Below are 14768 nucleotides of genomic sequence, written 5' to 3' on the forward strand. Positions count from 1 at the left end.
GTTTTGAATTTTTTCATTTTTTTTGTTTCTTACTCCACCTAACCCCCCCCCCCCCCAACCAAAAAAAATAATTTTATTTTAAAAAAAAGTTTTTGATTTTTGATTTTTTGCACCACCCATGGGGGCCCCAAAATAATTCTTGAAGGAAGTTTTCATTTTTTTTTTTGGTTTCTTACTCTACCCACCCACCCGCCACCCCCCTCCCCCTCCTCCTCTTTCGCTTCCCCTTTTATTTAGAAAAACGCCGCTCAAGAAAGAAAAAAATGAAACTCTCACCCGATTTACATAATTTTCGGAAGGATTTCATTCGTGGTGGTATACTTTGAAATTATTTCATGAGTTATTTAAAGCTCGTTAGGTAAGTAAAACAATGTTGTTTTATTTCAATTATTCATCTGGGTGTAGTTGCTGATTTTTCAATAATTTACAGTAGCAGTACAATTGTTTCAACAAGTGCTAAAGATGTTGTATAAGAGCTTATGAATTTATTGCAACCGCAATTGTAGTTTTTGCAACACTTGCAACAAGTTTTGCAGTTGTTTCAACTTCTGTACTAATCTCTTGCAACAACTGCTTAAATGTGTATAAATAATTTAGTCTACTTGTTGCAACAACTACATTAGTTTTTGGACATATTTTATAGCTGTTGGATGAAATAGAGATAACCGAAGTTGTCACCAACAACTAAGTGATCAATTGCAACAACTCACCTAAGTGATATGTTGATCTTGATCAAATCACAAATGTATGTTTTGTTGTTAATAAATTGCTGAAAAATTTCCAACAAGTAATAAATATATTGTAACAGGTCTGTAACATGCTGGGGTTATTCCAACAAGTAACATGACTTGTTGCAATAACTAGTTAGTTGTTGAACATATCACAACTATATATATATATATATATATCAAGAATTACATAATGTTCATATTCCACCATAATCCACCAAGAATATAAATACAAACTTATAAATAATTGTTTGTCAGCCCTCTTAGGGCTCCAAAAGTACAAATTAACAGTTGTGATATATATATATATGTCAAGAATTACATGATGTTCATTGTTATACCCCATTTAGACCGGGTCAAGCGGAGTACAACATATTGGTGATTCCCAATTATTTCACTTAAGGAGTCGCCACCTAATTATTTTACGGTGAATTAGGACACCTATTTTAACTAAGTAAATGCCTAAAATAAACTCCAATTTTAAAGATCTTACTAATCTAATAAACTCTAGGTAAGGGTTCTAATTATCCTAAAGGGAAAGGGTTAGGCATCCTTTAAGATCCGCTAAATACGGTTACCGACCAAACTTAGGTTAATTTAAATTAGGCTTTAAAAATCATTAAAACACAAATATTAACGTATTTATTATTTTTTTTGTTGAAAACTTATATGTTAAAATTGCATGTTACTTGAAACATTCAACTTTTGAATTTAAAGATTTGGCAGAAGCCTGTGAATTTTCGAAACTAAAACTCTAAACATTTTAATCGACTAAGTAAAAGAGAGAAATCATTTATAGAGAGACGTTTGACCTCAGGGTTAGTAGAAAAAGATTTAAATTTGACTAATAATTTCAATAGTTAGTTAATCCTCTACTAAATGTTAAAAAGATCTAATTTATTGACTGACCCTTTGAAAACCGTTTTACTAAAAAGCTTGGAGTATATCCGAAAGAAAATATTCAATTAATACTTTCCTAAGGTCTGATTTTAACTCCATCTCGATGTTGTAGAAAAGGAGACGAGTTATATATTGAAATGACCAAAACGACTAAAAATGCTGAAAATCCAATTAAGCCCATTAGAGAATCCCAATCCTTAAACGAACCTACTTACTAACCTAACGTAAATCTCAAATTCGAGATAAAATCAAATCGTACAAATAAGCTAATGGTCAAAGACAAATAATGAATGATAAAGGGGAAGGGACGCCCTAGGAGACCCCATAGCGTTTTGCTCGTTTCTCGCTATGCAATGAATTCTAAGGAAGACGATGCATGCCGATTCCAAGCACGGATATGTATAATCTCGTCTTGAGACTTCCAAATTTTTACGAGAGTCCCGAACTAAGACTCCATTTGCTCCCAGGTGTACATGTAAAAGAAATGGAAAATAAGGATTAGCACGCAATCCCAATTAACAATACTTAACAAGAAAACTGGAAGAAATAGAAGAACAGGAAAACAGATGGAATTCAACTCATATGACAACCGAACATGAAGACACCGAATAAAAAAACATAAGATCGATTTATACACTAAACTCATACAATATCCAAAATAGAGCTAAACTATCCATGAAGTCAAACTAACAAATTCTTGATCCAAAACAAGCTAAAACGGAACCAGCAAATTAACATGACAAAGCAAACAAAATTGAAATTGCACTAATTCCTCCGTTGAACATAATAAAACAAAAAATGAAGATATTCAGAGAAGAGGAAAACTTATACCAGATTCATTATTTGACTCTAAAAAAAGCTAACATTTAATGCAAAATGAAACAGCACATATAGGAAGACTAACATTTAGTTTATCAATACACGCCAGTTGAAGCAACCTGTTAAAAAAAATCTATCTTGCAAACAAGAATGGAAATGATTCATTTTTTTAACTCTTCGTCTCTAGATCTTTAAAGGGGACAGTCCTGGAGCTCAATTACTAAATTATATATTTAAATACTAGGACTCGAACTTAGCCAGCTTTTAGGAAAGAACATGTTCTCATCTAATAGACAGACCAAGAAACGCTCAAGCACAAAGGAAAAACTATGTTCTTCAGGTTACTCCACCCTATTTAGAGAAAGAAGCAAACATAGAAAGCATATGAACTGGGAAACTCATACATTTTTTAATCCTAATCTGAGCATAAACTTGGTTTTTAACTCAGGCACGGAATTGGACAGAACTTAATCTTAGCAATGAATCAGTCCATTATAGCGAAAAGGGAAATAAACTAGACTCGATATTTAGTATCGACTTAAAAAAAACAAATAAGCAAGCATACGCCCAGAATTCTTTGAACTAGAGCGAGATTTAGAAGCTAATGTTAAACCATTTTGGACCATAACCAGAGAATACTTCATTTGGACTGCGACAGAAAAAAAAATAAGGGCCAACTATTCAACTGACGATGAGAAGGTTCGAGCTGAAAACTGGAGTGTAAAACTAAGACACATACGCGTCCGAAGATTAAATCACGTATCCAACAGCCCACACTTTGAGTATCTTCTTAAACTAAATCATTTTTTTCGAACGGATGGAAAGAATACTAAAAACTGTAAATGATTCATGCTTCTCAATTCGCATACCAAGACTGAGTAATACTAAGATGCTTATAAAAATCGAACCAACCAAAACATGTTGAACTTTAGACAAGTAGCAAGCAGAGCAAAAAATTTAATTGAAACTGTCAAGATAGCAACAGAACTGGAAACAAATAGGAAATGCAAAACACTACATCAAAATAGGGCTGAACAGCAAAGGAGGAGGAGGGAAAATTACCTTTTAATGGTGCAGTGAACGGGGTGGGGGGTCTTAGATCCGACGCGATCCGAACTCGCTCAGGAACAAAGCAACCAAAAATGAAAAAAAAAACAAATCTCCCGCAGCTAGAAATCGACAATTATCTATGTGAAGAAAAAAAACATGCGATGAAACTCGATTTTGAAAAAAATATAACACGAAGAGTATTTTTTGGATGTTTAGAGAAGGACCATCGCCGCCGAGATCTCTCTTTTCTAAGAGACACCAAACGATAGTATTTATAGGACGAGCTTAGGGTTTACTAGGGTTCCAAGGTCTTTGGGCGGGATTTCTTGGTCAAACTCCATTTGAAATCCAAACGTCCAAATTTTGGACAGATTTGCAGGTCACAGCTCAGAAAAGAGGAGGAGGAAGACAAAAACAATTAAAGCTTCCTACCCAATAACACGAAAGATGACAATAATCTATTTTCAAACCACCTATCCGAATTCAAACTTTGCTAGAAATGGTGAGACTTTCTCTGGCTTAGAGGAAGAGAAGAATTGGATTTTCTCAAATGTGGAAGACGAGAGAAGATGCGGCTGTTCTTGGAGAACATGGGATCAACCCTAGCCGTGTATACCCATTCAGGGGTATTTACGGTATTTTACGTGGTTAAGTCGGGGATAACATGGGTAATTTTAACATATTAGGTTATGAAGAGGGCTGAGGGCTGAGTTCTTTGTTTGGGCCATGATTGGGTTTTATTAAGTGGGCTGCTGAAAGAGAAGACTTGGGTCATTTGGGGCTGCTATTGGCCAAATCAAAGGTCAGATTTTACATGACTTGGGCTAGTATGAAGTCTTTTATCCTTGGTCTTTAGATGCTTTCTTCCTTATTATATTTATTTGGGCTCCTAGATTAAGATGAAAGACACTCTTTATTTAATTATAAATTAACGCATGCTAAAATATTGCTTAATATAAGAATATATTTATTAGCACTCAAATAAAAAATAACATTATATGATATCGTAATCATTGCGCGATAACATTTATAAGGTTTGAAAATAAGTAGTAAAATAAATGCGATGCGTTTTCGCGTAAGATGATAAATAGGAATGTTAAAAGCGACCATGACCATCATACTATTAAGTGATGGCAATATGACGAAAATAATAATGATAATGATAATAACAACAACAACAACAATAATAATAATAATCAACAACAATAAGAATAATAATAATAATAATAAGAATAACAATAATAATAATAATAATAATGATAATGATGATGATAATAATAATAATAATAATGATAATGATGGCAATGATAACGATAATAGGCGATGACTATAGTTGGACGGCGGAAAACGACCATATTAATAGAAAGCTAATAATTGTAGTAAAGTATATATAACTATTCTTAAGTTGCCAAAATATTGGAAACGCAAATAAATATTTTGGAAGAAAGACGGGACAAAATTGGGTGTCAACATTCATCATCCACCATAATCCACCAAGAACATAAATACAAACTTATAAATAATTGTTTGTACCTCTTAGGGCTCCAAAAGTATATATATATATATATATATATATATATATATATATATATATATATATATATATATATATATATAGAGAGAGAGAGAGAGAGAGAGAGAGAGAGAGAGAGTGTGTGTTCAGTATCAATATATTATATGTTTAGTATCTATTTCGCCTTGTTCAAATTATGTTCAGTAGTTTCAAACAAGTCATAAAGTCATTGCAATAATAAAAAAAGTTGTTGCAACAGATTCCTCACATGTTGGAAAAAAAAAAAAAAGTTGTTGAGTTGTTGCAACAAATTCCTCACCTGCTGTAACAACTTCCTTATGTTTAGTAGTTTCAAACAAGTTACAAATTTGTTGCAACAGATTCCAAATCTGTTGTTAATAATCAAATAGTTGCTTCAAATGTTGCAACAGATTTCCCATTTGTTGCAACAGATTAAACAACTGTTGGAAATAATCAAAGAATTGCTTGGAGTAAATGGTTACAACAGCTAAGTATTATGTTGCAACAGATTCCAGACCTTATTAGTAAAACCAAACAACTGAGTAAATTGTTGCAACAGCTGAGTAATCTGTTGCAACAAATGGCTAAGCTGTTGCAACAAATCAAATAGTTCTTGAAGATTTTGCAACACATTACTAATATGTTGCAACAGATGACTTAAATGTTGCAACAAAGTTACCCATTTGTTACAACAGATGGCTCATCCGTTGCAACAATATACTTAGGTGTTGTAAAATATTCATTTTATTGATAATTAAATATCAGTGATTTCCTTTGTTTATCACTAAATATAGGTGAATCAAGTAGTTCACATTAAATGACTTTAATGATCACTCGATTTAGTACATAATGACTTAGTTGATCATTTGTCCTGCCTCAAAATACCATCAAATTGATTAATATACATATATTGATCACTAAATATTATTGATTTCCTTTGTTTATCCCTAAATATGAGTGAATCTAGTAGTTCACATCAAATCACTCTAAATGATCACCCGAATTAGTGCATAATGACTTAATTGATCATCTGTACTGACTCTAAATACCATCAAATTGATTGTGTGTGTGTGTGTGTATACACACACACACATACTGTATATCGGGCCACATTATGCTTCGCCCAAACCAACATTAAAAATTCAATTTGTAGATATATTTTTTTTAAAAATCTGCTCTTGGTTCTTTATTCTTGTAACATCAGTTTGACGTTTTCGAAAGACTTCTAAAATATTAAAGTATAAAAACGCATGTTAACGGAAAACATTTTTCTTAGTTTATAAATTAGTTTTTTTTTTTTTTAGGAAAAAAATCAATAATTGAAAGCTCTTCTAATTTAATTTGTTGAGATTAAGTCCCCGATGATCCAAATTGAGCTTTTCATATGTTAAATTAATTTCATTTGAGTTCTTTGAATTGAACTCATATTGGCTAACTTATTTTTTAACAAAAATATTTTGCAAAATACCGGATAATTAATATATTATATAATTTAGGACAAAATAGTTAATTTTAACATGAAAAAAATTCTTACTCCTAAATTATATTAAATATATTATCCGATTTTTTACAAAATATTTTAATAGTAAAAAAGGTAAAAAATTATACTTTTTGCAATTGTCTAGTATTATCATTGTATCGAAATTATATTTCTTTAAATACAATGTTTTTCAAACATTTTTAGAATATGTAAAAAAATAACATAGTTCCTCTTTTAATATAGTAATTTATTAGATAATTTTATGTTAAAAGTGCATGCATCGATTAATTAACTACCATACTTCGGATTTCATTTTTCGATTGAAACGGAAGGGCTATTAGTTACATTTTTGATAAATTTTAAAAGTATTTAACAATGTATATATTGAAAAAGTTTACTAATATTTTCACACAAAAAACTCAAATATGTATGAGTATGCTTTGTGGAGGTCACTATGATATTTTCCATGACATCATCTTTTTTAGTGGCATAAAAAAGCCCTAAAAGTTCTTAAAATTTACTAAAATGTGTGATAATTTATAAAGTCATAAAAATTTCAAGGATAAAAAGGGATAAAAAATTCATGTGAGGACTATAAAAAATGAGATTCTCGCTCATATATAGTAGTAAAGTAATGTCAATATAGCCCATTTACAAGGCCCAAATGCAAATGATAGTAAGAAAAAGAATTGAGTGCAAAAAAGCAATTATGTAGGGAAAAAGTTCAAACACGTGGAGCAGCCTCATAGCATCAAAGAGATTGTGAGGACTACAAAAAATTTGGGTTCTCCCTTATTACATATAGTAATATATATATTGATCACCAAATATCATTAATTTTCTTTGTTTATCACTAAATATGGGTGAATCAAATAGTTCACATCAAATCACTCTAATGATCACTCGATTTAGTGCATAGTGACTTAGTTGATCATCTGTTTTTTTACTCAAAACACCATCAAATTGATTAAGTATATATATATTGATTACTAAATATCATTGATTTCCTTTGTTTATTACTAAATATGGGTGAATCAAATAGTTCACATCAAATCGCTCACGATGATCACTTGATTTAGTGCATAATGACTTAGTTGATCATCCGTCCTTCCTCAAAATAATATATATATATATATATATATATATATATATATATATATATATATATATATATATATGATCACTAAACATCATTGATTTCCTTCGTTCATCACTAAATATGGATGAATTAAGTAGTTCACATCAAATCACTCTATTGATCACGCGATTTAGTGCATAGTGACTTAGTTGATCATCCGTCTTGACTCAAAATACCATCAAATTGATTAAGTGTGAGTGTGTGTGTGTGTGTGTGTGTGTGTGTATATATATATATATATATATATATATATATATATATATATATATATATATATAATATAATTAAGTTCCTTTGTTTATCACTAAATATCATTGATTCTCTTTGTTGATCACTAAATATGGGTGAATCATATCATAGTTATTGCAACAATTACAGTATTTGTTGCAGCAAGTAACATAACTGTTGAACAAGACAAATCACTTGTTGGATAAAACACAACAAGTTACTTAATTTCTGAAACAAGTCATTCCACTTTTTGGAAAAATTCAAACAACCAACCTAGTTACTGTAACAAGTCATGTCACTTGTTGGACAAACAAACCCCAACAAGTAACTTAGTTCTTTGCAACAGATTTGTTAATTGCAACCACCTGTCACTTATTAGATAAGGTCCAACAGATAAATGGTTGTTTTAACAAGTCGTCCTATTTGTACAATATATTCAACAACTAACTAGTTGCTGCAACAAGTCTTGTTACCTATTGGAAAAAAACCCCAACATGTTATAGAGCTGTTGCAATATATTTATTACTTGTTGGGAATTTTTCAGCAGTTTATTCACAACAGAACATATATTTGTGATTTGAACAAGATCAACATATCACTTAGGTGAGTTGTTGCAACTGATCACTTAGTTTTTGGTGACAGCTTTGACTGTCTCTGTTTCATCCAACAGCTATAAAATATGTCCAAAAATTAATGTAGTTGTTGCAACAAGAAATCTACTTGTTGCGACAAGTCAGTGAGTTGTTGGAAAGAGTAGAAGCTGTCCAATAGCTTTCACAGTTGTTGCAACAAGTAGGCTAAATTATTTATACACATTTTAGTAGTTGTTGCAACATATTAGTACAGAAGTTGCAACAACTGCAAAAATTGTTGCAAGTTTTGCAAAAACTACAACAGCTTTTGCAATAAATTCTGAAGCTCTTATACAACATTTTTAGCACTTGTTGCAACAACTGTAACTGCTACTGTAAATTATTGAAAAATCAGCAGTTATACCTAGATGAATAATTGATATAAAACAACCTTGTTTTACTAAAAAATGAGCATAAATAACCCACGAAGTTATGCCCAGTTCTACACGAATGAAATCCATCCGAAAATTACGTAAATCGGGTGAGTTTTTTTTTTTTCTTGATAAACTTTAATCTAAATAAAAGAACAAAGGAAGAAGAAAGAAAAGAGAGGAGGAGGAGAGGAGGAATGGGAGGGTGGGTGGAGTGAGAAATGAAAAAAAAATCAAATTTTTTTTTCAAGAATTTTTATAGGGTGGGGTGGGGGGTGAGTGGTGCAAAAAATAAAATACAAAAACTTTTTTTTTTTTTTGCGGTGGATGGAGTAAGAAACCCAAAACAAAAAAATTCAAAACTTCTTTTTTTGGGGTGGATGGAGTAAGAAACCCAAAACAAAAAAAAAACAAAAAAAATCAAAACTTCTTTTCAATATTTGGGGGGTTGCAAAAAATGAAAAACGAAAACTTTTTTAAAACCAAAATAAATTTTTTTTTGGGAGAGTGGGGGTGGTGGGGTGTTAGGTCACAGGGGTGGGGTGAGGGATGGGAGGAGAAAGGGGGACTAGTGAAAAAAAAATAGGAGTGGGTGAGGGGGAGGGGTGGGAGGAGCAGGGGGAGGGTGGTGAAAAAATAAATCAAAGTTTTTTTTTAAAAAAAACTTTGGAAGGGGGGGGGGGAGGTGAGGGTGGGAGGAGGAGGGGCTGGTGAAAAATCAAAACTTTTTTAAAAAAAAATTGGGACGGAGGTGGGGGCGGGAGGAGGGGAGCGGTGGGAGGAGGGGGGGGGGGGGAGTCTAAAAGCCTCTAATCACTAATCAAATTTTATCACCTCTACTCAATAATTAAAATTTGAGTTACCTCTACTCAATTTTAAAATCTTTTTGTCACCTATAATTAATTCCCAGGTTTTAGGATCACTACTGCACGGAAGACAAGCAATAATATGCTCACTTCAACACAGGGGCGGATGGAGAATATAAGTATTCGGTTCGCGTTTTAGACACAAAGCATAAAAATATATGTGAAAAATCACTAAAATTTTAATAAATAATAGAACAAAGAATTTGACCAAAATCATCCCTCTTGTTTCTCTCCAACTTCCACTACATCTTTATAATATTTCACTTAGGGCCCGTTTGGCTTGAAATTTTTTAAAAAAAAACGAAATTTATGTTCGAAAATAACTTATAAGCTAAAAAAAAAAAAAAAAGTTGAGCTACCCCAACTTATCTTTTTAGGCTTATTTTAAGCACAAAATGACTTATAAGCTGGCCAGCTAAACACTCAAAAAAGCTAAAAACAACATATAAAGCAACTTATAAGCTAAGCCAAATGGGGCTCTTAACCCAAAACATCCTTTAAGTTTCCCAAAAGTTGAGCAAAAACACCCCTCTGGTAATATTGCCGTCTATTTTGACAGATCTTTGTATTATCACGTGACTTCTCCTTTTTCCCCCTTTTCTCACAAACTATTTCCCTCCTTCCTCCTTTTGGCAGAACAAAAAGCCATTTTTGCGAAGCTTGAGAAAGGGTTTCTAATGATGGAACAACTTTTTCTTGGGTGAAGATTTGTAAATTTGACGACCTCACTGTTGAATCTGTGATACACACCTAACCAGGGTTTCAAACAGTAAGTCTCATTTCATTTTAGTTTTTCTTGATTTGTTTTAGTTATAAACATCAATTCCTATATTCTTCCTCTACAATGAATGTAAAGGTAAAGGCATAATATAATACCTTATTATAATAGGCAGTAGGTAGTGGACAAATGAAGGTAAAGGTAAAGGCATAAAAAATTACGTGCTAAAACAGCAGGGGACCACTTTAAAGAATGAATCTGATGTTTCACATTAAAAAATATCTTCATTTATTATTATATAATAAAAATTACTTTATTGGTAGATTCAATGTTCGAGAGTCGAGCAGTATGTAGTGATTTTGATGATGAATCCAACTATGGAGAGTTTGAAGATTCAGATTATGAAGATGACATTTAATTTGACAAAAATGTTGATCCTTCTGTTGTAACTTTTTATGTCAATGTCAATGGAAATACGAGAACAAATGATGATAGTGGAGATCTTATTAGCAAAAAGTTGCAAAATAAGATGCAAAACCAAGATGGCGACTCAGATTGTGTTGTTTCCAGTGACACAAAAAGCATTAATGAAGATTTTAACTTTCCGAAGCATAATCCGAAGAGTGATGGTTCTAATCTTAAAGTTATCATAAATTATTTCGAAACAAAAAAGAGTTTAAGGAAGCTGTAACTATTATGAGTTTAAAAGAGGAAGGACGGTCCAGTGGATTAAGGATGATTCAAAAAGAGCAAGGGGATTATGTAAGCATCATCCCTCTTGTAAGTGGGTAACTCTAGCTTCAAAAATGCACAGGGATACAAATTTTCAGATAAAGACTTACAACTCCGAGCATACATGTTTTTGCTGGAATGTCAAGAATAAGAATGTTACTTTCAGTTGGATTACAAAGAAATATGTCGACTGAATCAAATCAAACAGAGATTGGAAGACATCAAAATTCATAGATGAAGTCAGTAGAGAGCTGGGAGTAAACGTATCTTTATGTCAAGCAAGAAAAGCTAAAAAGAAGGCTATTTCTCCGATTGATGGTAACTTAAATGATCAGTTTACCATGTTGTGGAATTATATTAATGAGATCATGCGATCCAATCCTGGAACATCAATTTACATGAAGTTAACACTAACTGAGACCCCCAACAATCCGTCAAGATTCCAAAGATTATACATTTGCTTTGTCGGGCTTTAAGGCAGGTTGTAGCAAGATCGTTGGTGTTGATGGTTGCTGGTTGAAAGATTCTATGTATGGACCACAGTTGCTTGTTGCTGCTGGCGTGGATGGCAATAACAAAATCTTTCCTATAGCCTATGCCATTGTGGAAAAGGAGTGCAAGGATACATGGCAATGGTTTTTGAACTATTTGACTATTGATATTGAAAATTGAAATAGAATAGCAGTATCTCTTGACATTCATGTCAGATAGGCAAAAAGGTTGGGTTCCCTGGTCATGTGTTAAAAGATGCTTTTTGAAAAGCTGCTAGAGCAACAACTGTTGAAGCGTTTAGTATATGTATGTCGGAGATATTTGAATTGGATATAGAAGTGTACGAATGGCTTTCTACTAAGTTGCTTAGTGAATGGTCCAGATCTCACTTCTCACCACTTTCAAAGTGTGACATGTTGTTAAACAATGTGTGCTAGGTCTTCAATAGTTTGATTCTTGATGCTAGAGATAAACCCATTATCAAACTTTTGGAGACCATAAGACATATACTCATGCCTCAGATAGCATTCAATAGGGATAAAGCTTAAAAATGGACTTCAAGTGACGTTTGTCCAACTATAAAGAAGAAATTGCATAGAAACATGACGGGAGATTCTGGTTATATTCCTCGAAAGGCCGACTCATAGAATTATGAAATCATAGGGCCTACCGATATTGACACTTGTGTTGTCAGTTGTGGACTTGTATAACAGGATATGTAGTTGTAGAAAATGGGAATTATCAGGGATACCTTGAAAACATGCTATTTGTGTTATATGGGTGAAAAAAATGAGATTATAGACTATGTTCATGGCTGCTAGAATGTTGAGACATACAGGAAAGGGTATACAACCATACTGCCTATGGATGGGCAAGATTTATGGCCTAAATCGTCTAATCCTCAACCATTGCCACCTTCTTATTTGAAAAAAGAAGAAAGGAAAGAAACAGAAATTAAGAAAGAAAGAAGTGGATGAGCCTGTAAACTCGAGGACTAGGATAAAAATGAAACAGAAATCAGTTGATTGTAGCAAGTATGGTAGACCTGGTCACAACTAAAGAACTTGCTTTTTATAGGATGTTGTTGAACCAGAACTAACAAATTATGCTTCATTTTTCGACTCTATAATCATTGAGAACAAATCAAGTTAGATGCAAGAATTTTTCTCTTTTTGTGACAAACTTCCGGTGAGATGCATATATCAATAATGATTGTCTTACTTCACTGTAACAAAATTCGTCTAACTTAAGGTTTTCTTATTTCCTTTTCAGGTTAGAAGAGGTTAGTAGCATGAATGCACATCAAGTTGCATAGCGTCAAAGATGTGACAGTCATTACCCTTTTGTTCACTTTCTAATGACAGGATTTATTTTAGAATGACTCAAGTTCATTTTGTAATGTGATGACTTCTCATTTTGTGATATGATGACTTCTAAGCGAATTAAGTTCATTCTGTATGACGCTATTATGAAGTTTTTAGACTTTGATTATTACATGGTTCAACTTTGGCATTTGGTATTTCTGTAATTATCTTTTTGCATTTTGCACTTAATTTTCAGTTTCCGTACTATATTTTTCAAATTCTGCACTTATTTCCTGTTCTGCACCATAATTTATTGCAATATGCACCTTTTTATGCATTCCATGCATATTTTTAAGTTTCTGCACATATTTTTCAATTCCTGCACTATATTTATCTAGATTCTGCACTTACATTTCAGATTCTGCAGAGGTTTTCAGTTCCTGCACTATATTTTTCTTGATTCTGCACTTAAGTTTCAGCTCGTGCACACTTTTTTCATTTTCTGCACTATATTTTTCTTGATTCTATACTTAAATTTCAGTTTCTGCACACATTTTTCAGTTTCTGCACGAAAACTACACATTATTAAGCTTCTACAGGCCAAAATCTCCATATGTTTCAGTTCCTTCACACAAGTCACCAACCCAAATACAGGAAAAAAATGCGCTAAAATCAATTCAAAAGATTCACATTTTGCAAAAGAAAGAACTGTAGGAAAAGAAATGAGAAGTTTTGATTGATAAGTAATCGAAAATCTGAAACAGGAAAAGGATATAGAAATAGCAAATTAGAGAAAAAACAATTTGTAATTGATTTCGCGAGAAAGAGATTGGAAAAAACCAAAGGCGAAAAAAGATGCAACATACTTTTATTAAGAATGAAGAGCTCACTGATGTTTTGAAGCCTCTCCCTTCTGGAAAAAAGAAAAGTCACATGAGAATATTTGAATCTGTTAAATATGGATGGAAACTTAACAGAGGGATGTTTTTGGTCAACTTTGGGGAACTTAAAGGATGTTTTGGGTTAAGTGAAATAGTAAGGACGTAGTGAAATTTAGGGTGAAACAAGAGGCGTGATTTTGGTCAAATCCTCAATAGAATATGAACCCATAATTTCAAAGTGTAATGGGCTTGGTGGTAAGAGCCTAAAGATCGAAGCCATCAAATCAAAATCTTGTATCCCATCTGCTTCAACATATATCTCATAGGCAACTGCCCTAGCACAGAGGCGGATCCCGGATTTGAAGTTTCTGGGTGCCATGCGTCATTCAATCAATTTGGGCTTCGGGTCGGATTATTCGTTTTCTCGGGCTTTGATTCGGGTTATTCGTCTTTTCCGATGAAACATTTATTTATAGCAATATATAGAAGAGAAAAAAATAAAACTTCCAATAATATTACTAATATCATAAATATCCATCATTCATTTACAATTGTCCTCGACGAGGTTTCATCTTCTGAAAATGATCAATGATGACATCATTACTTACATTTGTAAATACATCACACTCTATGTAACAAACTAAACAATCATTAAATATTGATCACCAATGCTATTCCGCACTTCATTTTTTATCCGAAGAGATCGTTTCATGGATGAGAGGGTTTGTTTTTTGATGATGAGAAGAGAGCTCTCTCCTTGTTGTTTATTGTTCGCGGCAATGGATGAGAAGTTGCGGTAGCAACAGGTAAGATCAGAGTTAATTTCACAAGTAAAGACGAAGAGATCGTTACAATGGGTCAATGGAGGAAGCAGACGAATGGGATTTTGGCTTTG

General features: G+C 32.7%; 1 long non-coding RNA gene across 1 annotated transcript; it reads left to right on the forward strand.

The window, feature by feature from the left end:
* Positions 1-10234: 10234 nt before the first annotated feature.
* On the forward strand, positions 10235-13207 carry LOC132052148 (uncharacterized). Its single transcript, XR_009413945.1, has 2 exons — positions 10235-10515; positions 12961-13207. It is a non-coding gene; the product is annotated as an uncharacterized LOC132052148 (long non-coding RNA).
* Positions 13208-14768: the final 1561 nt, after the last annotated feature.

This window comes from Lycium ferocissimum, chromosome 4 (assembly GCF_029784015.1).
Source record: "Lycium ferocissimum isolate CSIRO_LF1 chromosome 4, AGI_CSIRO_Lferr_CH_V1, whole genome shotgun sequence".
In the NCBI taxonomy this organism is placed as follows: Eukaryota; Viridiplantae; Streptophyta; class Magnoliopsida; order Solanales; family Solanaceae; genus Lycium; species Lycium ferocissimum.